Here is a 22,520-nt window from a genome sequence, read left to right as displayed (position 1 = left end):
CCTCATCCCCGCCTCTCTCTCCAGTCCCATCAACATCAGCCCCATTCGATGAACACTGAGTCACCGCTCCACTCTCGTGCCCACTGCTCTGCATTATTTTTGTCCACTCCTACTTCTTCATAGCTACTGATACATTGGCCGTGGGGATGCACTCTGAGCATGCCTGCCCGTGACCTGTGAAGGAAGAGAGCACAAGGAGAGGCAAGGACAGAAAGAGAGAGAGTGTGTTGGCCAACACAGAGAAGAAAGAGAGAAACACAGGAGGAAGGCAAGAAACTCACCACCTGCAGTCATCCTCAGGGATCTAACCTTCCGCTGCAGATGACACACCACTACTGGCCAGAGAACTTACCAGCCCCTGAAAATGGGGACCTCGTCTCCCTCATAACGACAGCTACTCAGGAACCTTTTCTTACAAACCCACCCCCAGATAACGAGGTGTCCCTACCTAGAGGAGCAGAACCCTCAGCAAAACAGATACTTATCTCAGTGAAACTAGCGGCTGTTCTGCTCCCAGATGGACGGCTGCTGCCTGGCACCAACAACGCTCGCAGTCTCATCACTCACTCGTTTTCCATCACAAGGGCTGTACACTCTCACATGTGACGTCTTTTTTCTTGGTACTAAAACCAGGGGATAAAACAAGTTACTATCTCAGTGGGCAACATCTCCTAGGTTCTTCTTTTCACCTCTCCCACACAGCTGGGCTCCGCCCTCAACCATTTTCCTATTACAGCTTTAGGACTACAAGTAAAAAGCAGCCCTTGCAACGACACCCGACAGAGTCACTCTGCACAGCAGACTCTGTCCCTTCCCCAGCCTTAATCCCACAGAGCCCTGTACCCAACAAGGAACCACATGGTCTGTGAAGAAAACTACAGTGAGTCCAGAAGAGGAATTGAAAGCACTGACCACTTATTGCCAGTTATGCAGCAGTCAGAAAGCTGAGGACTATTCATGTCTCCTTAGAAGGATGTCCATGCTGCTCAGGTCCACTTCTGCATATTCTCGTCCGGCGAGGGCTCCTGGACGATTCCTCTGCAAACTAATAAAGCCAAGCAAGGACCATCACTACACAGAGCTCTATGAATGTCCTCATCCCTGCCTCCCTCTCCCATTCCATCTACATCTGCCGGACTCAATGAACAGAGACTGAGTCAACATCCACAGACACTGCTCCACTCTAGCGCCCACTACCCTGCATGATTTTCATCCCCTCTTACTTGTTCATACCTCCCGAGACCTAACCTGTGGGGATGCACACCTAGCACTCCTGCCCCTGTTCTATGAAGGGAGACGGCACAAGGAGAGGCAAGGACAGAGATAGAGAGAGAAAGAGAGTGTTGGCCAACACACTGGAGAAGAGAGAGAAACACAGGAGAAAGGCAAGTAACTCACCATCTGGAGTCATCCTCCCCGATCCAACCTTCTTCTGCGGAGGACACACTGCTTGTGAACAGAGCAATGACAAGCCCCTGAAAATGGGGACCTTGTCTCCCTTGTATCCCCAGCTAGTCAGGAAACTCTTCTGACAAACCAGCCCCAGCTAACATGGTGTCTGTACCTGGAGTCAGATGGGCTGTTAACAGAACCCTCAGCAAAACAGACACTTCTCTCACTGACAGTGGCATCTGCTTGGCTCCCAAATGAACGGCTCTTGCCTGGCATGAACAATGCTCACAGGCTCGCTGCTCTCACTCACTTTCCATTGCATGAGGGCAGTAGACTCTGACATGTGACTTATTTTTCCTTGATACTAAACCCAGCAGAGGAGAGAAAAACAAACAAACTAGCATCTCTATCTGCAATGTCACGTAGTCTCTTCATCTCACATCTCCCATATCCCACGGCTCCGCCATCAAACCATCTCCTATTACTACTATACAACTGCAACTAGAAGGGACCCATTGTAACTGCACCCAAAATAGTCACTTTGCTCAGGAGACTCTTGTCCCTTCCCCAGCCTTAATACCACAGTGCCCGGTACTCAACGAGGAAGCACAAGCCCTGTGAAGTAAACTACAGCGAGTACAGATAAGGAATTGAAAGCACTGACCGCTTACTCACAGCCAGTTGTTCAGAAGGCAGAAAGCTGAGGACTGTTCCTGTCTGGTTAGAACCGTGTCCAAGCTACTCAGATCCACCTCTGCCTGTTTCTCCTCCGGCTCGAGCTCCTGGACAATTCCTCTGGAAGTGCAGCTGCAAAAGCCAAGCATGCGCCATCTCTACACACAGTTTTAATGGTGCTTGAAATGTTGCCCGCAACCCTGCCTCCCTCTTCCACCCCATCTACATCAGCCCCACTTGAACAGAGACCGATTCAACACTGACAGTCACTGCTCCACTCTCGCACCCACTACCCCGCATGGTTTTCGTCCCCTCCTACTACTCCAGGGCTTTCAAGACCTAACCTGTGGAGATGCCCACCTCGCAGGCCTGCCTGTGTCCTAAGAAGGGAGATGGCACAAGGAAAGGAAAGGACAGATTAAGAGAGAGCGTTGGCCAACACACTAAAGAGAGAGAGCGAGAAAATGAGAAACACGGGAGGAAGGCAAGCAACTTGTCACCTGGAGTCATCCTCCTGGATCCAACCTTCCACTGCAGAGGACACACCGGTACTGGCCAGAGGACTGAGCAGCCCCTGAAAATAGGGACCTTGTCTCCCTCGTAACCACAGCAGAGCCTTCACCTAACAAGACACTTATCTCACTGACAGTGGTCCTTGCTCCACTCCCAGCTGGATGGCTCTTCCCTGGCATCAACAATGCTTAGAATCTCCCAGCTCTCACTCCCTTTCCATGGCATGTGCGGAGTGGACTCTGACTCTCCACTTGGTACTAAACCCAGCACTAGGGGGGAAAACCAATCAGTTAGCATCTCAGTCTGCAACGTGCATAGGTTCTTCTTCTCCCATCTACCACACCTCAGGGCTCCGCCCTCAACCCTCCTCCCATTACAGCTTTAGCACTACAACTAAAAAGCAGCCCACTGCACCTACATCCAAGATACTCACTCTGCACAGGAGACCTGTGCCTTTGCCTCGTCTGAATCCCACAGAGCACCGTGTCCAATGAAGAAATTCAGAGCCTCTGAACAAAACCGGAGCCAGTACAGATGAGGGATTCCAAGCACTGACCCCTTACTCACAGCCAGTTGTGCGGGAGGCAGAAATCTGAGGACCTTTCATGTCTGCTTAGAAGGATGTCCAGGCTCCTCAGGTCCGCGTCCGCCACTTTCTCCTTCAGCTGCTGCTCCTGGACAATTCCTCTGCAAGCGCAGGAAATGAGCGAAGCAAGAGCCATCACTACACAAAATTCAATTGGTGCAGGTAATCTTGCCCTCATCCCTGCCTCCCTCTCCCATCCTATCTACATCAGGCCCACTTGAAGAGAGACAGTCAACATCCACAGTCACCCCTCCACTCTAGCGCCCACTACGATGCATGATTTCCGTCCCCTCCTACTTGTTCATAGCTCCCGAGACCTAGCCTGAGGGGATGCACACATAGCACTCCTGCCCGTACCCTATGAAGGGAGACAGCAGAGAGAGAGAGAGAGAGAGAGCGAGCGAGCGAGAGTGTGTTGGCCAACACAGTAGAGTAGAGTAGAGAAGACAGAGAGAAACAGAGGAGGAAGGCAAGCAACTCACCACCTGGAGTCATCCTCATGGATCTAACCTTCTCCTGCCGAGGACACACCGATCCTGGCCAGAGAAATGATCAGCCCCTGAAAATGGGGACCATGTCTCCCTCAAAACCACAGCTAGTCAGGAACCTTTTCTTACAAACCCACCTAACAGGGTGTCTCTACCTGTAGCCAGGTGTGCCGTGAGCAGAAGCCTCAGCAAAACAGATACTTATCTCAGTGATAGTAGCAGCTGTTCTGCTCCCAGATGGACGGCTCCTGCCTGGCACCAACAACGCTCGCAGTCTCGTCACGCTCACTCATAAGGGCAGTAGACTTTGACATGTGACGTCTTTTTGCTTGGTACTAAAACCAGGGGATAAAACAAGTAAGCTACCATCTCAGTCAGAAGTGTCTCGTAGGCTCTTCTTTTCCCCCTCTCACGCATGGCGGGGTTCCGCCCTCTACCCATTACACCTTTAGGACTAAAAGTACAAAGCACCTCTTACAACAACACCACCCAACAGAGAGTCAGTTTGCACAGCTGACTCTGGCCCCTCCTCACCCTTAATCCCACAGAGCCCTGTACCCAACAAGAAACCACACGGTCAATGAAGAATACTACAGTGAGTACAGATGACTCTGTGAGTTCGAAGCACTGAGCCCTTACTCACAGCCAGTTATGCAGAAGGCAGAAACCTGAGGACTATTCTTGTTTCCTTAGAAGGATGTCCAGGCTGCTCAGGTCCACTTCTGACATTCTCATCCGGCTGGGGCTTCTGGACGATTCCTCTGCAAACTAATAAAGCCAAGCAAGAACTGTCACTACACAGAGCTCTATGAATGCCCTCATCCCTGCCTCCCTCTCCCATCTCATCTACATCAGCCCGACTCGATGAACAGAGACTGAGTCAACACTGACGGTCACCGCTCCACTCTAGCGCCCACTACCCTGCATGATTTTCATCCCCTCCTACTTCTTCATAGCTCCTGAGACCTAGCCTGTGGGGATGCACACCTAGCACTCCTGCCCGTGTCCTACGAAGGGAGACAGCACAAGGAGAGGCAAGGACAGAGACAGAGTGTTGGCCAACACACTAGAGAAGAGAGAGAGAGAGAGAGAGAGAGAGAAAGGCAAGAAACTGATATGGGCCGTGAGCAGAACCCTCAGCAAAACAGACACTTATCTCACTGACAGTGGCGTCTGCTCGACCCCCACATTGACGGCTGTTGCCTGGCATGAACAATGCTCACAGGCTCGCTGCTCTCACTCACTTTCCATCGCATGACAGCAGTAGACTCTGATGTGTGACTGCTGGGTTTAGTACCAAGGAAGAAGTAAAAGGAAGGGAAAAAAAATATAATTACCATCTCCGTCTGCAATGTCACGTAGTCTCTTCATTTCACATCTCCCGTATCCCACAGCTCTGCCCTCAACGCATCTCCCATTGCTACTTTACAGCTGCAACTAGAAGGGACCCATTTTAACTGCACCCAAAATAGTCACTTTGCTCAGGAGACTCTTGTCCCTTCCCCAGCCTTAATCCCAAAGAGCCTCGTACCCAATGAGGAAGCACACAGCCCGTGAAGGAAACAAGAGTGAGTACAGATAAGGAATTGAAAACACTGACTTCTTACTCATAGCCAGTTATCCAGAATGCAGAAAGCTGAGGACCGTTCATGTCTCCTTAGAAGGATGTCCAGGCAGTTCAGGTCCACTTCTGCCAGCTTCTTCTCCAGCTGAGACTCCTGGACAATTCCTCTGCAAACTAATAAAGGCAAGCAAGAACTATCACTACACCAGTGGTTCTCAACCTTTTGTACTGATGATCCCTTTTACATAGAAAGCTTCTGAGTGTGACCCTCCCCTAATAAATTAAGAACACTTTTTATATATTCAACACCATTATAAATGCTGGAAGCAAAGTGATGTTTAGGATGGAGGATGACATTTCACAACCCCCCAAATAACAACCTTGCGGTCCCCTTGTTGTACCAATATAATAAAAACCAGCAGGATCTTATTAAGAGGGATAAGGCAAAGATGCCACATTTATTGTAAATACCATAACAAAACAAAAGACAATGTTTTCCTACTTGTTTCCATTACTACTTATTCCTTATATATATACACACACACACACACATATATTCATCCACACAATCATTCATTCAGGTTCTGTATAGATGTTATAGTTACCAGCCTAGATGTTGCTCATGCCAAGTTACTGGCCAGGTACCTTGGTCATGAGGATGGAGCCGAGTCTGTGTCAGATGCATCTGATGCTCCTGGAGGTTGGTATCAGAACCATAGACTCAAAGTCCTCAGTCTTTAGAGTCCAGTTTTATAGGGATTTTTCCCTATGTTAGTTCATAGGAGTTGCCTCATTCTGCTGTTGCTAAATCAATCAGCAGATGGCTGGCTCCATTCTGTCAGATGCTTGTTTTTCCTTCCTTTGAGGTGTGGTGGGTCATCTGGTTGATCCCACTTGACACCTTCTTCAGCCAACACTGAATTACCAATATAATAAAAACCAGCAGGATCTTATTAAGAGGGATAAGGCAAAGATGCCACATTTATTGTAAATACCATAACAAAACAAAAGACAATGTTTTCCTACTTGTTTCCATTACTACTTATTCCTTATATATACACACACACACACACATATATTCATCCACACAATCATTCATTCAGGTTCTGTATAGATGTTATAGTTACCAGCCTAGATGTTGCTCATGCCAAGTTACTGGCCAGGTACCTTGGTCATGAGGATGGAGCCGAGTCTGTGTCAGATGCATCTGATGCTCCTGGAGGTTGGTATCAGAACCATAGACTCAAAGTCCTCAGTCTTTAGAGTCCAGTTTTATAGGGATTTTTCCCTATGTTAGTTCATAGGAGTTGCCTCATTCTGCTGTTGCTAAATCAATCAGCAGATGGCTGGCTCCATTCTGTCAGATGCTTGTTTTTCCTTCCTTTGAGGTGTGGTGGGTCATCTGGTTGATCCCACTTGACACCTTCTTCAGCCAACACTGAATTCTTCAGACTGGTAACTCCCTAACCATTCAGTCACATACATTCTCTATCTTAATCACATCTATTTCACTGTTTCTTTACTTTTTGGGGTGTTACCAATTTATGTGAGACTCCCTGTCTTTTAACAATCAAAGATAAAGTGAGATGAAAACTTACAGAGGGTGGGGGTCTCTATTTATACACTATAACAGCTACTGTTTTGGCTTACTTAGAGTTAATTAATGTTTAACAAGTTTTATACAAAGTATTTCTTTGAGCAGGCTTCACACAGACACAGCTGGTGGCTTGCAGGTTAGAATCACAAATTTACTTTTAACCTTTAGTTATGAGGCATCAATTAACAATAAGTTATTTTTCATATAAACCATGTCTAATATAAACCTTCTTTAATATCCCTACACCCTGACAGGACCTAAACCCCAGTTTGAGAAATCCTACATAGAGCCCAATTAAGGCCCTCTTCCCTGCGTCGCTTTCGATCTGTCTTAGCCCCACAACACCAACAGTCACCGCTCCAGTCTCGCACCGACTGCCCTGCATGATTTTCGTCCCCTCCTACTTCTTTATGGCTCCCAAGACACAACCTGTGAGGGTGCACACCTAGCTCGCCTGCCGATATCCTAAGAAGGGAGACAGCACAAGGAAAGGCAAGGACAGATTGAGAAAGAGTGTTGGCCAACACACTAGAGAAGAGAGAGAGAGAAACACGAGAGAAAGGCAAGCAATTCACCACCTGGACTCATTCTCCTAGATGCAACCTTCTGCTGCGTAGGACACTGCTCCTGGCCAGAAAACTGAGCAGCCCCTAAAAATGGGGATCTTCTCTCTCTCTCAAAACCAGGGCCGGTTCCAGACCACAGTGCGCCAAGCAGGCGCGTGGGGCGGCATTTTGCCGGCAGGGCGGCATTTGGCTCCGGCGGACCTCCCGCAGTCATGCCTGCGGGAGGTCCACTGGAGCCCCGGGATGAGCGGACCTGCCGCAGACATGACTGCGGAGGGTCCCCTCTTCCCGCGGCTCCGCTCGAGCTCCCGCAGGCATGACTGCGGCGGATGCGCTGGCCTGCGGATGCTCCACCGGAGCCGCGGGACCATTGGACGGTCCGCAGGCACTTCTGCCTCGGCCGCGGGACTGGGGAAGGGCGACGCGAGCAGCGCAGCACGCCGCCCTGCTTGGGGCGGCGGATTTTCTAGAGCCGCCCCTGCTCAAAACCACAGCTAGTCAGGAACCTTTTCTTACAAACACAGCCTCAGCAAACGGGGCATCCCTTTCAGGAGCAAGGTGGGCAGAGCAATCACCAAAACAGACACTTATCTCATTGACAGTGATGACTGTTCCATTCCCAGTTGGACGGCTTTTTCAAGGCATCAATCATTCTTGCAGTCCCATCACTCTCGCTCGCTTTCCATCGCATGAGGGCAGTAGACTCTGACTTGTCACTTCTTTTCCCTTGGTACTAAATCCAGCGGGAAAACAAGTCAGTCACCATCTCAATTGGCAATGTTGGGTAGCCGCTTCTTTTCGCCTCTCCCACATGGTGGGGCTCTGCCCTGAACCCTCCTGCCATCACGCCTTTCTGACTACAAGTAGAAAGCACCCCTTGCGACGACACCTGAAATAGTCACTCTGCACAGACGACTCTGGTCAGACACACCAAACCTGTGGGGAAAGCACGTAGAAATTGTGCTTCTTTTTCCCTTGTAACTTATTGCTTCTTGTAGCTTTTTGCTTCCAGCAAGCACGGACAAGGAGGAGCAAAGGGGACAGCTAGTTGAGGTGCACAGCGGGCCCACCACAGTCCCAGACTGCACGCCAGGGGAGATCTAGTCATTGAGTGTTGGGGTTCTTAGGGATTGGCTTGTTTTGGCCTTGTTTTCAAATGGGTTTCTCTTGATTTTTGGCTTATTGTCAAAGTCGGGGTGCTTATTTCCCCAGTGAAAGTTAGCAATTGTGACTCTGGTCCCTTCCCCAGCCTTAATCCCAAAGAGCCCCACACCCAACAAGGAAGCAAACAAAGTGTGAAGAAAATCACAGCAAGTACAGATGAGGAATTCCAAGCACTGACCACTTACCCACAACCAGTTATGCACGAGGCAGAAAGCTGAGGACTGTTCATGTCTCCTTAGAAGAATGTCCAGGCTCCTCAGGCCCACGTCTGCCAATTTCTCCTCCGGCTGCTGCTCCAGGACAATTCCTCTACAAGTGCAGCAAATAAGCCAAGCAAGAGCCCTCACTACAAAAAATTCAATTGGTGCGTGAAATCTTGCCCTCATCCCTGCCTCCCACATCAGCCCCACTAGAGCAGAGACTCAGTCAACACCCACAGTCACCGCTTCACTCTAGCACCCACTGCCCTGCATCATTTCGGTCCCCTTCTTGTTCATAGCTTACAAGACCTAGCCTGTGGGGATGCACACCTAACACACCTGCCCGTGTCCGACGAAGGAAGACAGCACAAGAGGAGGCAAGGACAGAGAGAGAGTGAGACAGACAGACAGAGTGTGTGTTGGCCAACACATTAGAGGAGAGAGAGAGAAAAACGTGGGAGAGAGTCAAGAAACTCACCAGCTGGAGTCATCCCCCTGGATCTAATATGCTGCGGAGGACACACTGGTCCTGGCCAGAGACATGAGCAGCCCCTGAAAATAGGGACATCGTCTCCCTTGTAACCACAACTAGTCAGGAACCTTTTCTTACAAACCCACCCCCAGCTAACGGGGCGTCCCTACCGGGAGCAAGATGGGCTTTGAGCAGAGCGATCACCAAAGAAGACACTTATCTCATTGAGAGTGGTGGCGGTTCCGCTCCCAGATGGACGCCTTCTGCCTCGCATCAACAACGCTTGCAGACTCATCGCTCTTGCTCTCTTTCCATTGCACGAGGGCAGTAGACTCTGGCCTGTGACTTCTTTTCTCTTGCTACTAAACCCAGCACAAGGGGGGAAAACAAATCAGTTACCCTTTCAGTCAGCAACTTTGGGTAGGCGCTTATTTTCCCCTCCCACACACAGTGGGGCTCCGCCCTCAACCCTATTCCCATTACACCGGTAGGACTGCAAGTAGAAAGCACCCCTTGCAACGACACCCGAAATAGTCACTTTGCACAGCAGACTCTGGTCACACACACCAAATCTCTCAAGGGGGAAAATAAAACATAGAAATTGGGCTTGTTTTTGGCCTGTAGCTTATTGCTCATTGTAGCTTGCTGCTTCCGGCAAGCAGGGGCAAAGGGGGGAGAGAGTGTCGGGGCGCACAGCGGACCCACCACAGTCCCAGACTGCACGCCAGGAGAGATCTAGTCATTGAGTGCTGGGGTTCTTAGGAATTGGCTTGTTTTGGCCTTATTTGAAATAGGATTAGCTTGATTTTTGGAATATTGTGAATTCAGGGTTCTTCTCTACCCAGTGAAAGTTGGCAAGTATGACTCTGGTCTCTTCCCCAGCCTTAATCCCACAGTGCCCCACACCAAACAAGAAAGGAAACGGCCTATGAAGAAAATTACAGTGAGTACAGATGAGGAATTCCAAGCACTCACCGCTTACTCACAACCAGTTAGGCAGAAGGCAGAAACCTGAGGACTCTTGAGGTCCCCTTAGAAGGATGTCCAGGCTGCTCACGTCCACTTCTGCATATTCTCGTCCGGCAAGGGCTCCTGGATGATTCCTCTGCAAACTAATAAAGTCAAGTAAGTACCATCACTACACACAGCACTAATGGTGCATTTAATCTTGCCCTCAATCCTTGCCTCCCTCTCCCATCCCATCCACATCCGCTCGACTCAATGAACAGAGATTGAGTCAACATCCACAGACACCGCTCCACTCTAGCGCCCACTATCCTGCATGATTTTCATCTCCTCCTATTTGTTCATAGCTCCCGAGATCTAGCCTGTGGGGATGCACACCTAGCACTCCTATCCGTGTCCTATGAAGGGAGACAGCACAAGAAGAAGCAAGGACAGAGACAGAGTGAGAGACAGAGACAGACAGACAGTGTGTGTGTTGGCCAACACATTAGAGGAGAGAGAGAGAGAAAAAAACACAGGAGGGAGTCAAGAAACTCACGAGCTGGAGTCATCCCCCTGGATCCAACCTTCTGCTGCAGAGGACACACCCCTCCTGGCCAGAGAAGTGACCAGCCCCTGAAAATGGGGACCTTGTCTCCTTCATAACCACTAGTTAGGAACCTTTTCTTACAAACCCAGAGCTTGCTAATGGGGTGTCCCTACCAGGAGCTGAGCTGTGAGCAGAGCAATCACCAAACCAGACACTTATCTCAGTGACAGTGGCCTCTGGTCGGCTCCCAGATGGACGGCTCTTGCCTGGCATGAACAATGCTCACAGGCTCACTGCTCTCACTCACTTGCCATCGCATGAGGGCAGTAGACTCCGACGTGTGACTTTTTTTTCCTTGGTACTAAACCCAGCAGAGGGGAGAAAAGCAAAAAAAGAAAACAGCATCTCCGTCTGCAATGTTGCGTAGTCTCTTCATTTTACAGCTCCTGTATCCCACAGTTCTGCCCTCAACCCATCTCCCATCACTACTTTACACCTGCAACTAGAAGGTACCCATTGTAACTGCACCCAAAATAGTCACTTTGCTCAGGAGACTCTTGGCCCTTCCCCCACCTTAATGCCAAAGAGCCTCATGCCCAACGAGGAAGCACACGGCATGTGAAGAAAAGTACAGCAAGAACAGATGAGGAATTCAAAGCACCGACAGCTAACTCACAGCCAGTTATGCGGGAAGCAGAAAGCCGAGGACTGTTCGTGTCTGCTCAGAAGGATGTTCAGTTTCCTCATGTCCACATCTGCCAACCTCTCCTGGGAAATTCCTCTGGAAATGGATCTGCAAAAGCCAAGCATGAGCCATCACTACACACATCTCTACTGATGCTTGAAATCTTGCCCTCATCCCTGCCTCCCTCTTCCAGCCCATCTACATCTACCCCACTTGATGAACAGAGACCAAGTTAACACTGACAGTCACCCCTCCACTCCCGCGCCCGCTACCTTGCACAACTTTCCTCCCCTCCTACTTCATCATGGCTCCCTAGACCTACCCTGTGGGGGTGCACACCGAGCACACGTGCTCGTGTCGTACGAAGGGAGACAGCACAAGGAAAAGCAAGGACAGAAAGAGAAAGGGTGTGTGTTGGCCAACGTACTGGAGAAGAGAGAGAGAGAGAAAAAAAACACAGGAGGAAGGCAAGCAACTCGCCACCTGGAATCAACCTCCTGGATCCAACTTTTTCTGCAGAGGACACAGCGCTTGTGAACAAAGAAATGAGCAGCCCCTGAAAATGGGGACCTTGTCTCCTTCAGAACCACACCTAGTCAGGAATATTTTGTTACAAACCCAGTCCCAGCTAATGGGGCGTTTGTATCTGGATTCAGGTGGGCAGTGAGCAGAGCAATCACCAAAACAGATACTTATCTCATTGACAGTGGCGGCTGCTCCGCTCCCAGCTGGACGGCTCTTGCCTGGCATCCAAAATGCTTGCAATCTCGTCGCTCTCACTCGCTTTCCGTAATGTGAGGTGAGCCGACGCTGACCCTCCACTTCTTTTCTCTTGGTCCTGAACCCAGCACAAGGGGGTGGAGGAGAAACAAACGAGTTAGCATCTCAGTTGGCAACAACACATAAGTTCTTCTCCCATTTACCGCACCCCAGACCTCCACCCATAACCCTTCTTCCGTTACGCCTTCAGGACCACAACTAGAAATCAGCCTGTTGCACCTACACTCAAAACAGCCACTCTGCACAGGAGACTTGTGCCTTTCCCTCCTCTTAACCCCACAGAACCATGTACCCGACCAGGAACAAAACTGGAGCGAGAACAGATGAGGAATTCGAAGCACCGACCGCTTACTCACAGCCAGTTATGTGGAAGGCAGAAAGCTGAGGACTGTTAATCTGTGCTTAGAGGGATGTCCAGGCTGCCCAGGTCCGCGTCTGCTAGTTTCTCCTCCTGCTGCTGCTCCCCGATGATTTCTCTGCAAGTGCAGCAAATAAGCCAAGCAAGAGCCATCGCTACACAAAATACAATTGATGCGTGAAATCTTGCCCTCATCCCTGCCTCCCTCTCCCATCCCATCCACAGCAGCCCCACTAGAGCAGAGACTCAGTCAACACCCACAATCACCGCTCCACTCTAGCGCCCACTGCCCTGCATCATTTCGGTCCCCTACTTGTTCATAGCTCACAAGATCTAACCTGTGGGGATGCACACCTAACACACCTGCCCGTGTCCTACGAAGGGAGACAGCACAAGGAGAGGCAAGGACAGAGAGAGAGAGAGAGAGAGAGTGTGTGTGTGTGTGTTGGCCAACACATTAGAGGAGAGAGAGAGAGAGAAAAATGTGGGATTGAGTCAAGAAACTCATCAGCTGGAGTCATCCTCCTCGATCCAACCTTCTGCTGTGTAGGACACACTGTTTGTGGACAGAGAAAAGACCAGCCCCTGAAAATGGGGACCTTGTCTCCCTCATAACCTGTGCTGTTCAGGAACATTTTTTTTTTTTTAAACAAAGCCAGCCCCAGCTGATGGTGTGTCACTACCTGGAGCCAGATGGGCCATGTGCAGAACCCTCAGCACAACAGACACTTATCTCAGTGACAGTGGCAGCTATTCCACTCCCAGATGAACGGCTTTTTCATGCCATCAATAATGCTCCAGGTCCAATCGCTCTTGATCACTTTCCATCGCATGACAGCAGTAGACTCTGACGTGTGACTTCTTTTTCCTTGGTACTAAACCCAGCAGAAGGGGAAAAACAAACAAATTACCATCTCCGTCAGCAACATCACGTAGTCTCTTCATTTCATATCTCCCGTATCCCACGGCTCCGCCTTCAACCCATCCTCCATTACTACTTTACACCTGCAACTAGAAGTCACTTTGCTCAGGAGACTCTTGTCCCTTCCCCAGCCTTAATACCACAGTGCCCGGTACTCAACGAGGAAGCACAGGGCCTGTAAACAGAGCCGGCTCCAGGCACCAGCTGAGCAAGCTCGTGCTTGGGGCGGCTTCCGCCCAAACCTAGGGCAACAGAGCTGCTTTTTGTTGTTGCCGTTGTTTGCTGTTCCAGCCGTCCTGTAGGGGCGGCGGCGTGGAGGAGGGGAGCGCCCTGCAGCAAGCTCGGCAGGGCAGCCCGCGTCCTTCCCTCCCTGCTGACCGGAGTGGAGCGGAGCCCTTCCGGCAGGCGGCGCGGCCGCACGGTAAGCGCCCTGCTGAAGCGCTGGCCGCCCCCCTTCTCTCTTCCCCCTCCGCTCCCTCCCCTTCCCCCCCATTAGACCGGGCACGCACTCTGCAGCACAGAGTCCCCTGGCGCCGGTCGCCCTGTCGGGGTTTTTGTTTCGTATTTCCCCTGCTTTGCCGGCCGCGTCCTTGTTTCTCCCCCCGCCCCTCCCCCGCTTTGCCGCTCCAGCCGCGCCATGTCCCCCCCACCAGCTTTGCCGCTCCAGCCGCGCCATTTTTCCCCCGTTTTGCTGCTCCGGTGGCCCCGCCTGAGCCGGCCCTGCCTGTAAAGAAGACTACAGTGAGTAGAGGTGAGGAATTGAAAGCACTGACCTCTTACTCACAGACAGTTATGCAGAATTCAGAAATCTGAGGACTGTTCATGTCCCCTTAGAAGGATGTTCAGGCAGCTCAGCTTCACTTCTGCCACCCTCTCCTCTGGCTAAGGCTCTTGGACGATTCCTCTGTAAACTAATAAAGCCAACCAAGAACGATCACTACACAGAGCTCTATGAATGCCCTCATCCCTGCCTCCCTCTCCCATTCCATCTACATCAGCCCTACTTGATGAACAGAGATGGAGTTAACACCGATAGTCACCACTCCACTCTACTATCCACCACCCAGCATGATTCTCGTCCCCTCCTACTTCTTCATGGATCCAGGAGACCTAGCCTGTGGGGATGCACACCTAGCACCCCTGCCTGTGTGCTATGAAGGGAGACAGCAGAAGGAGAGGCAAGGACAGAGAGAGAGAGAGAGAGAGAGAGAGAGAGAGAGAGAGAGAGAGAGAGAGAGAGTGTGTTGGCCAACACTAGAGAAGAGAGAGAGAGAATCACAGGAGGAAGGCAAGCAACTCGCCACCTGGTGTCATCCTCCTGGATCCAACCTTCTGCTGAGGAGGGAACACAGCTACTGGACACAGAAATGAGGACCTTGTCTCCCTCATAACCACAGCTAGTGAGGAACATTTTCTTATAAATCCAGCCCCAGCTGATGGGGTGTCCCTACCTGGAGCCAGGTGGGCCGTGAGCAGAACCCTCAGCAAAACAGACACTTATCGCAGTGACAGTGGCAGCTGTTCCGCTCCCAGATGGACGGCTCTTGCCTGGCATGAACAATGCTCAAGGTCTCGTCGCTCTCACTCACTTTCCATCGCATGAGGGCAGTAGACTGACTTCTTTTCCCTTGGTACTAAACCCAGCATAAGGGGGGGAAAACAAGTAAGTTACCATCTCAGTAGGCAATGTCTCGTCTGCTCTTCTTTTCCCCTCTCCCACATGGTGGAGCTCCGCCCTCAACTCTCTTTCCATCACACACCTTTAGCACTACAATGAAAAAGGAGACCGTTGCACCTACACTTAAAATAGTCACGTACCCAACAAGGAAGCACATGGCCTTATGACAGCAAGTACAGAGAAGGAATTCAAAGTACAGACCGCTTACTCACAGCCAGTTATGCAAGAGACAAAGCTGAGGACTGTTCGTGTCTGCTTAAAAGGATGTCCAAGCTGCTCAGGTCCACTTCTGTCTCTTCCTTCTCCAGATAGGGCTCCTGGACAATTCCTCTGCAAGAACAGCTGCAAAAACCAAGCATGAGCAATCACTACACAGAGCTCTAATGGTGCTTGAAATCTTGCCCTCAATCCTACCTCCCTCTTCCATTCCATCTGCATTGGCCCCACTTGATGAACAGAGACCGAGTTAACAGCAACAGTCACCGCTCCACTCTCACACCCACTTCCCTGCATTATTTTCATCCTCTCCTACTTCGCCATGCTTCCCGAGACCTGGCCTCTGGGGATGCACAGCTAGCTCACCTGCCTGTGTGCAATGAAGTGAAACAGCAGAAAAAGAGGCAAGGACAGACTGACAGAGTGTGATGGCCAACACTAGAGAAGAGAGAGAGAGAAACACGGGAGGAAGGCAAGCAACTCGCCACCTAGAACCTACCTTTTCTGCAGAGGACACATCGCTTGTCAGCAGAGAAATGAGCAGACCCTGAAAATGGGGACCCAGTCTCCCTCATAACCACAGCTAGTCATGAACATTTTGTTACAAACCCAGGCCCAACTAACAGGACGTCCCTACCTGGAGCCAGGTGGGCCGTGAGCAGAGCTCTCACCAGAACAGACACTTATCTCACTGACAGCAGTAGCTGCTCCACTCCCAGATGCACGGCTAATGCTTGATTTCAACAATGCTCGTGGTCTCGTCGCTCTCGCTCGCTTTCCATCGCATGAGGATAGTAGACTCTGACCGTGACTTCTTTTTCCTTGGTACTAATCTCAGCAGAGGGAGGGAAACAAAAAAAATTAGCATCTCCAACTGCAATGTCACGTAGTCTCTTCATTTCACGTCTCCCGTATCCCAGCCCTCCGCCCTCAACCCATCTCCCTTAACTACTTTACAATTGCAACTGGAAGGCACCCACAAAAACATAAGAATGGCCAAACTGGCTTAGACCAAAAATCAATCCAGCCCAGTATCCAGGCCATTGCCAGGTGTCTCAGAGGGAATTAACCCAACGGGTAATGATCAAGTGATCTCTCTCCTGTAATCCATCTCCACCCTCTGACAAACAGAGGCTAGGGACATCATTCCTTACCCATCCTGGCTAATAGCCATTAATGGACCTAACCTCTACGAATTTATCCAGTTCTCTTTTAAACCCTGTTATAGTCTTGGCCTTCACAACCTCCTCAGGCAAGGAGTTCCACAGGTTAACTGTGCGCTGCGTGAAGAAGAACTTCCTTTTATTTATTTTAAACCTGCTGCCCATTAATTTCATTTGGTGGCCCCTAGTTCTTATATTATAGGAAGTAAATATATTTTTCCTTATTCACTTTTTCCATACCTCTCGTGATTTTATATACCTCTATCATATGCCCCCTTAATCTCCTCTTTTCCAAGCTGCAAAGCCCTAGCCTCTTTAATCTTTCCTCATATGGGATCCATTCTGAACCCCTAATCATTTTAGTTGCCCTTCTCTGAACCTTTTCTAATGCCAGTATATCTTTTTTGAGATGAGGAGACCACATCTGTACCCAGTATTCAAGATGTGGGAGTACCATGGATTTATATAAGGACAATAAGATATTCTCCGTCTTATTCTCTATTCCTCTTTTAATGATTCCAAACATCCTGTTTGCTTTTTTGACTGCCGCTGCACACTGCGTGGACATCTTCGGAAAACTATCCACGATGACCCTAAGATCTCTTTCCTGATTAGTTGTAGCTAAATTAGCCCCCATCATATTGTATGTATAGTTGGGGTTGTTTTTTCCCACTGTGCATTACTTCACATTTATCCACATGAAATTTCATTTGCCATTTTGTTGCCCAATCACTTAGTTAAACCCAATGAACACTGTGAAGAACTTCAAGAAGTTCCCATAAACTATCTTGAGCAGTTTAGTATCATCTGCAATCTTTGCCACCTCACCTTTCTCCAGATTATTTATGAATAAATTGAATAGGATCGGTCCTAGCACTGACCCTTGGGGAACACAACTAGTTACCCCTCTCCATTCTGAAAATTTACCATTAATTCCTACCCTTTGTTCCCTGTCTTTTAAGCAGTTCTCAATCCATGAAAGGATCTTCCCTCTTTTCCAATGATAACTTTATTTACATAAGAGCCTTTGGTGAAGGACCTTATCAAAGGCTTTCTGGAAATCTAAGTACGCTTTGTCCCAAAATAGTCACTATGTTCAGGAGATTCTTGTCCCTTCCCCAGCCTTAATCCCAGAGTCTCGTAACAAACGAGGAAGCACACGGCCTGTGAAGAAAACTACAGCGAGTAGAGGTGAGGAATTGAAAGTTCTCATCTCTTACTCACAGGCAGTTATGCAAAAGGCAGAAAGATGAGGAATATTCATGTCTCCTTAAAAGGATGTCCAGGCTGCTGAGGTCCACTTCTGCATCTTCTCGTCCGGCGAGGGCTCCTGGATGATTCCTCTGCAAACTAATAAAGTCAAGTAAGTACCATCACTACACAGAGCTCTATTAGTGCATTTAATCTTGCCCTCATGCCCGCCTCCCTCTCCCATGCCATCTACATCAGCCCCACTTGATGAACAGTAACCAAGTCAACATCGACAGTCTACACTCCACTCTAGTGCCCACTACCCGGCATGATTTTCATCCCCTCTTACTTGTTCATAGCTCCCGAGACCTAGCCTGTGGGGATGCACACCTAGCACTCCTGCCCATGTGCTATGAGGGGAGACAGCACAAGGAGAGGCAAGGACATAGACAGAGAGAGAGAAAGAGTGTTGGCCAACACATTAGAGAAGAGAGAGAGAGAGAAACAGAGCAAGGCAAGAAACTCACCAGCTGGATTCATCCCCCTGGATCCAACCTTCTGCTGCAGAGGAGACACTGCTTGTGAACAGACCAATAACCAGCCCCTGAAAATGGGGACCTTGTCTCCCTCATAATAGCAGCTAGTCAGGAATCTTTTCTTACAAACCCAGCCCCAGCTAATGGGGCATCCCTACCTGGAGCCAGGTGGGCCATGAGCAGATCCCTCACCAAACCAGACATTTATCTCACTGACAGCGGTGACTGCTCCGCTCCCAGATGTACAGCTAATGCCTGATTTCGACAATGATCACGGTCTCGTCCGTCTCGCTTTCCTTCGCATGAGGACAGTAGACTGATACGTGACTTCTTTTCCCTTGGTACTAAACCCCGCACAAGGAGAAAAACAAGCAAGTTACCATCTCAGTAGGCAAATGTCACATTGGCTCTTCTTTTCCCCTCTCCCACACGGGGGAGGAGCTCCGTCCTCAACACTCTTCCCATTACACCTTTAGCATTACAACCAAAAAGCAGCCCTTGCAACAGCATCCGACAGTCACTCTGCGTAGCAGACTCTGGCCCCTCCCCAGCCTTAATACCACAGAGCCCCGCACCCAACAAGGAGACACACGGCCTGTGAAGAATACTACACCGAGTATAGATGAGGTATTCCACTGACACCGACCGCTTACTCACAGCCAGTTATGCAGGAGGCAGAAAGCTGAGGACTGTTCATGTCTGCTTAGAAGGATGTTCAGGTCCACTTTTGAGTCTCTCTCCTCCAGACAGCGCTCCTGGACAATTCCTCTGCCAGTGCAGTTGCAAAAGCCAAGGGTGAGTCAGCATTACACAAAGCTCTGAAGGTATGTGAAATCTTGCCCTAATCTCTGCCTCCCTCTCTCATTTGGTCTACATCAGCCCCCAGGCGATGATTAAAGACCAAGTCAACACGGACAGACACTGCTCCACTGTGGCACCCACTAATATGCATGATTTTCATACCCTCCTAATTCTTCATGGGTCCCAAAGACATAGACTGTGTGGATGCACACCTAGCACCCTTTTCCCGCATCCTACGTAGGGAGACGGCACCAGGAAAGGCAAGGAAAGGAGAATGAAAGAGCGAGAGTGTTGGCCAACACAATAGAGAAGACAAAGAAACATGGGAGGAAGGCAAGTAACTCGACACCTGGAGTCATCCTCTAGATGCTACCTTCTGCTGCGTAGGACACACTGCTCCTGACCAGAGGAATCATCAGCCCCTGAAATTGGGAACCTTGTCTCTCTTACAACCACAGCTAGTCAGGAACCTTTTCTTACAAACCCAGCCCTAGCTAACGGGGCATCCCTACCAGCATCAACGTGGGCCATGAGCAGAGCCCTCACCAAAACAGGCACTTATCTCACTGACAGTGATGGCTCTTCTGCTGCCAGATGGACGGCTTTTGCGTGGCATCAACCATGCTCACGGTCTCATCGCTCTCGCTCGCTTTCCATCGCATGAGGGCAGTAGACTGGCACATGACTTCTTTTCCTTTGGTACCAAATCCAGCAGAGGAGGGAAAAACAAAAAAAAAATAGCATCTCCATCTGCAATGTCGTGTCGTCTCTTCATTTCCCATCTCCCATGTCCCAGGGCTTCACCCTCAACCCATCTCCCATTACTGCTTTACAACTGCAAGTCGAAGATACCCATTGTAACGGCACCCAAAATAGTCACTTTCTCAGGAGACTCTGGCCACTCCCTAGCCTTAATCCCACAGAGCCTTGTACCCAACGAGGAAGCACACAGCCTGTGAATAAAAGTACAGCGCTTACTCACAGCCATTTATGCAGGAGGCAGAAAGCTGAGGACTGTTCATGTCTGCTTAGAAGGATGTTCAGGCTGATCAGGTTCACTTCTGAGAGTCTCTCCTCCGGGTAGGGTTCCTGGACAATTCCTGTACCAGCGCAGCTGCAAAAGCCATGCATGATCCAGCATTACACACAGTTGTGAAGGTGTGTGAAATCTTGCCCTCATCTCTCACTCCCTCTCCCATTCCATTTACATCAGCCCCACCTGATGAACACAGACCGACTCAAGACCGACAGTCTCCAATCCACTCTCATCCCTTCTACCCCACATAATTTTTGTCCCCTCCTACTTCTTCATTACTCCCGAGACCCAAGCCTGTGGGAGCACACCTAGCACACCTGCCCATGTGCCATGAAGCAAGAGAGCGCAAAATGAGGCAAGGACAGATTCAGAGAGAGTGTGTTGGCCAACACACAGAGAAAAGAGAGAGAGAGAGAGATTAACACGGGAGGAAGGCAAGCAACTCCTCACCTGGAATCATCCTCCTGGATCCAAGCTTTTCTGCAGAGGACACACCGCTTGTGAACAGAGAAATGAGCTGATGCTGAAAATGGGGACCTTGTCTCCCACATATCCACAGCTCGTCAGGAACATTTTGTTACACATCGAGCCATAGCTAACTGGGCATCCGTACCTGAAGCCAAGTGGGAAGTGAGCAGAGCCCTCACCTAACAAGACACTTCTCTCACTGACGATGACGGCTGCTCGGCTCCAAGCTGGACGGCTCTTGCCTGGCATCAGTAATGTTCGCTGTCTCCCCGCTCTTACTTTCTTTCCATCGCATGAGAGGAGCAGACTTTGACCCTCCACTTCTTTTCCCTTGGTACTAAACCCAGCACAAGGGGGGAAAACAAATCAGTTACCATCTCAGTCAGCAACATGCATAGTTTCTTCTTCTCGCATCTACCGCACCCCAGGGCTCCATCCTCAACCCTCCTCCAATTACAGCTTTAGCACTACAACTAAAAAGCAGCCCACTGCACCTACATCCAAAATACTAACTCTGCACAGGAGACTTGTACCTCTCCCTCATCTGAATCCCACAGAGCACCGTGTTCAACGAGGAAATTCACAACCTCGGAACAAAACTGAAGCGACTACAGATGAGGGATTCCAAACACCGACTGCTTAATTAGAGTCACATGCTTAACAGCCTCACCTGACTCTTAGCAGGTTAATTGGAGTCAGGTGTTCTCATTAGCCTGGAGCAGCCCCTGCTCTGGTCACTCAGGGAACAGCAAACTACTTATCCAGAGGCAGGTTTATCTCCCTTCTACTACTCTGCTGTTCCCAACTGGCCTGGGTCTATCACAGCAGATACTGGATAGAGAGAGATTTCAAAAAACACACACCTGCTCCTCGAATATCACGAGAGCACTCCTTAGCTCCACTGCCAAGTGAAAAACATCTAGATTGTGCAGGTCTGGCTCCTCCAGATGCTTCTCCTCTGTCTGGGGTGGCTCCATTGGCCTTGAGCGGGCCTCTGCAAGAACAGCAAACCACCTATGGAAGAGCCATCACTGTCCAACATGCTACCGTGCTAGATATTTTACAATACCTGCCTCCACTCTCGCACCCACTACCCCACATGATTTTCATCCCCTCCTACTTCTTCCTGGCTCCCAAGACGTAGCCTGTGGGGATCCACACCTACCCGTGTCCTATAAAAGGAGAAAACACAGGGAGAGGCAAGGACACAGACAGAGAGAAAGAGTGCGTGTTGGCCAACACAGTTCAGAAAAAAGAGAGAGAAAGAGAGAGAGGGAGGGAGAAAAACACAGGAGGAGGGGAAGGAACTCGCCAGCTCGAGGCATCCCCCTGGATCCAACCTTCTCTTGCGGAGGACACACTGCTTGTGGATGGAAAAATGAGCAGCCCCTGACAATGGGGACCTTGTCTCCCTCATAACCACTAGTCGGGAACCTTTTCCTACAAACCCAGCCCCAGCTAACGGAGCATCGCTACCAGAAGCAAGGGGGCCCCATGAGCAGAGCAATCACCAAAACAGACACTTATCATTGAGAGTAGCAGCTGTTCCACTCCCAGTTGGACAGCTTTTCCGTAGCATCAATAGCTCTCGCGGTCCGATCACTTTTGCTCACTTTCCAAAGTATGAAGGGAGTAGACTCTGACGCCTGATTTCTTTTCCCTTGGTACTAAAGCCAGCACAAGGGGAAAAAATAAGTTACCATCTAAGCAGGCAACGTCGCGTTAGCTCTTCCCTTCAACTCTCCCGCATGGCAGGGCTCTGCCCTCAACCCTCTTCCCGTTACACCTTTAGCATTGCAACCAAAAGCACCCCTTGCAACGGCACCCGACAGTCACTCTGCACAGCAGACTCTGGCCCCTCCCCAGCCTTAATACCACAGAGCCCCATACCCAATGAGGAAGCACACGGGCTGTGAAGAATACTACAGTGAGTACAGATGAGGATTTCAAAGCACTGACCTCTTACTCACAGCC

At 50.0% G+C, this 22,520-nt stretch overlaps 1 long non-coding RNA gene across 1 annotated transcript; it reads right to left on the bottom strand.

Moving 5' to 3' along the window:
- Nucleotides 1-17,733: 17,733 nt before the first annotated feature.
- On the bottom strand, nt 17,734-21,868 carry LOC123356701. Its single transcript, XR_006575410.1, has 5 exons — nt 21,410-21,868; nt 20,726-20,883; nt 20,025-20,156; nt 19,614-19,736; nt 17,734-17,864 (listed from the first exon to the last, which is right to left on the bottom strand). It is a non-coding gene; the product is annotated as an uncharacterized LOC123356701 (long non-coding RNA).
- Nucleotides 21,869-22,520: the final 652 nt, after the last annotated feature.

This window comes from Mauremys mutica, chromosome 26 (assembly GCF_020497125.1).
Source record: "Mauremys mutica isolate MM-2020 ecotype Southern chromosome 26, ASM2049712v1, whole genome shotgun sequence".
Taxonomy (NCBI): Eukaryota; Metazoa; Chordata; order Testudines; family Geoemydidae; genus Mauremys; species Mauremys mutica.
Note: the sequence above shows the minus strand (reverse complement) of the source record. Positions and strands in the feature narration are given on the sequence as shown.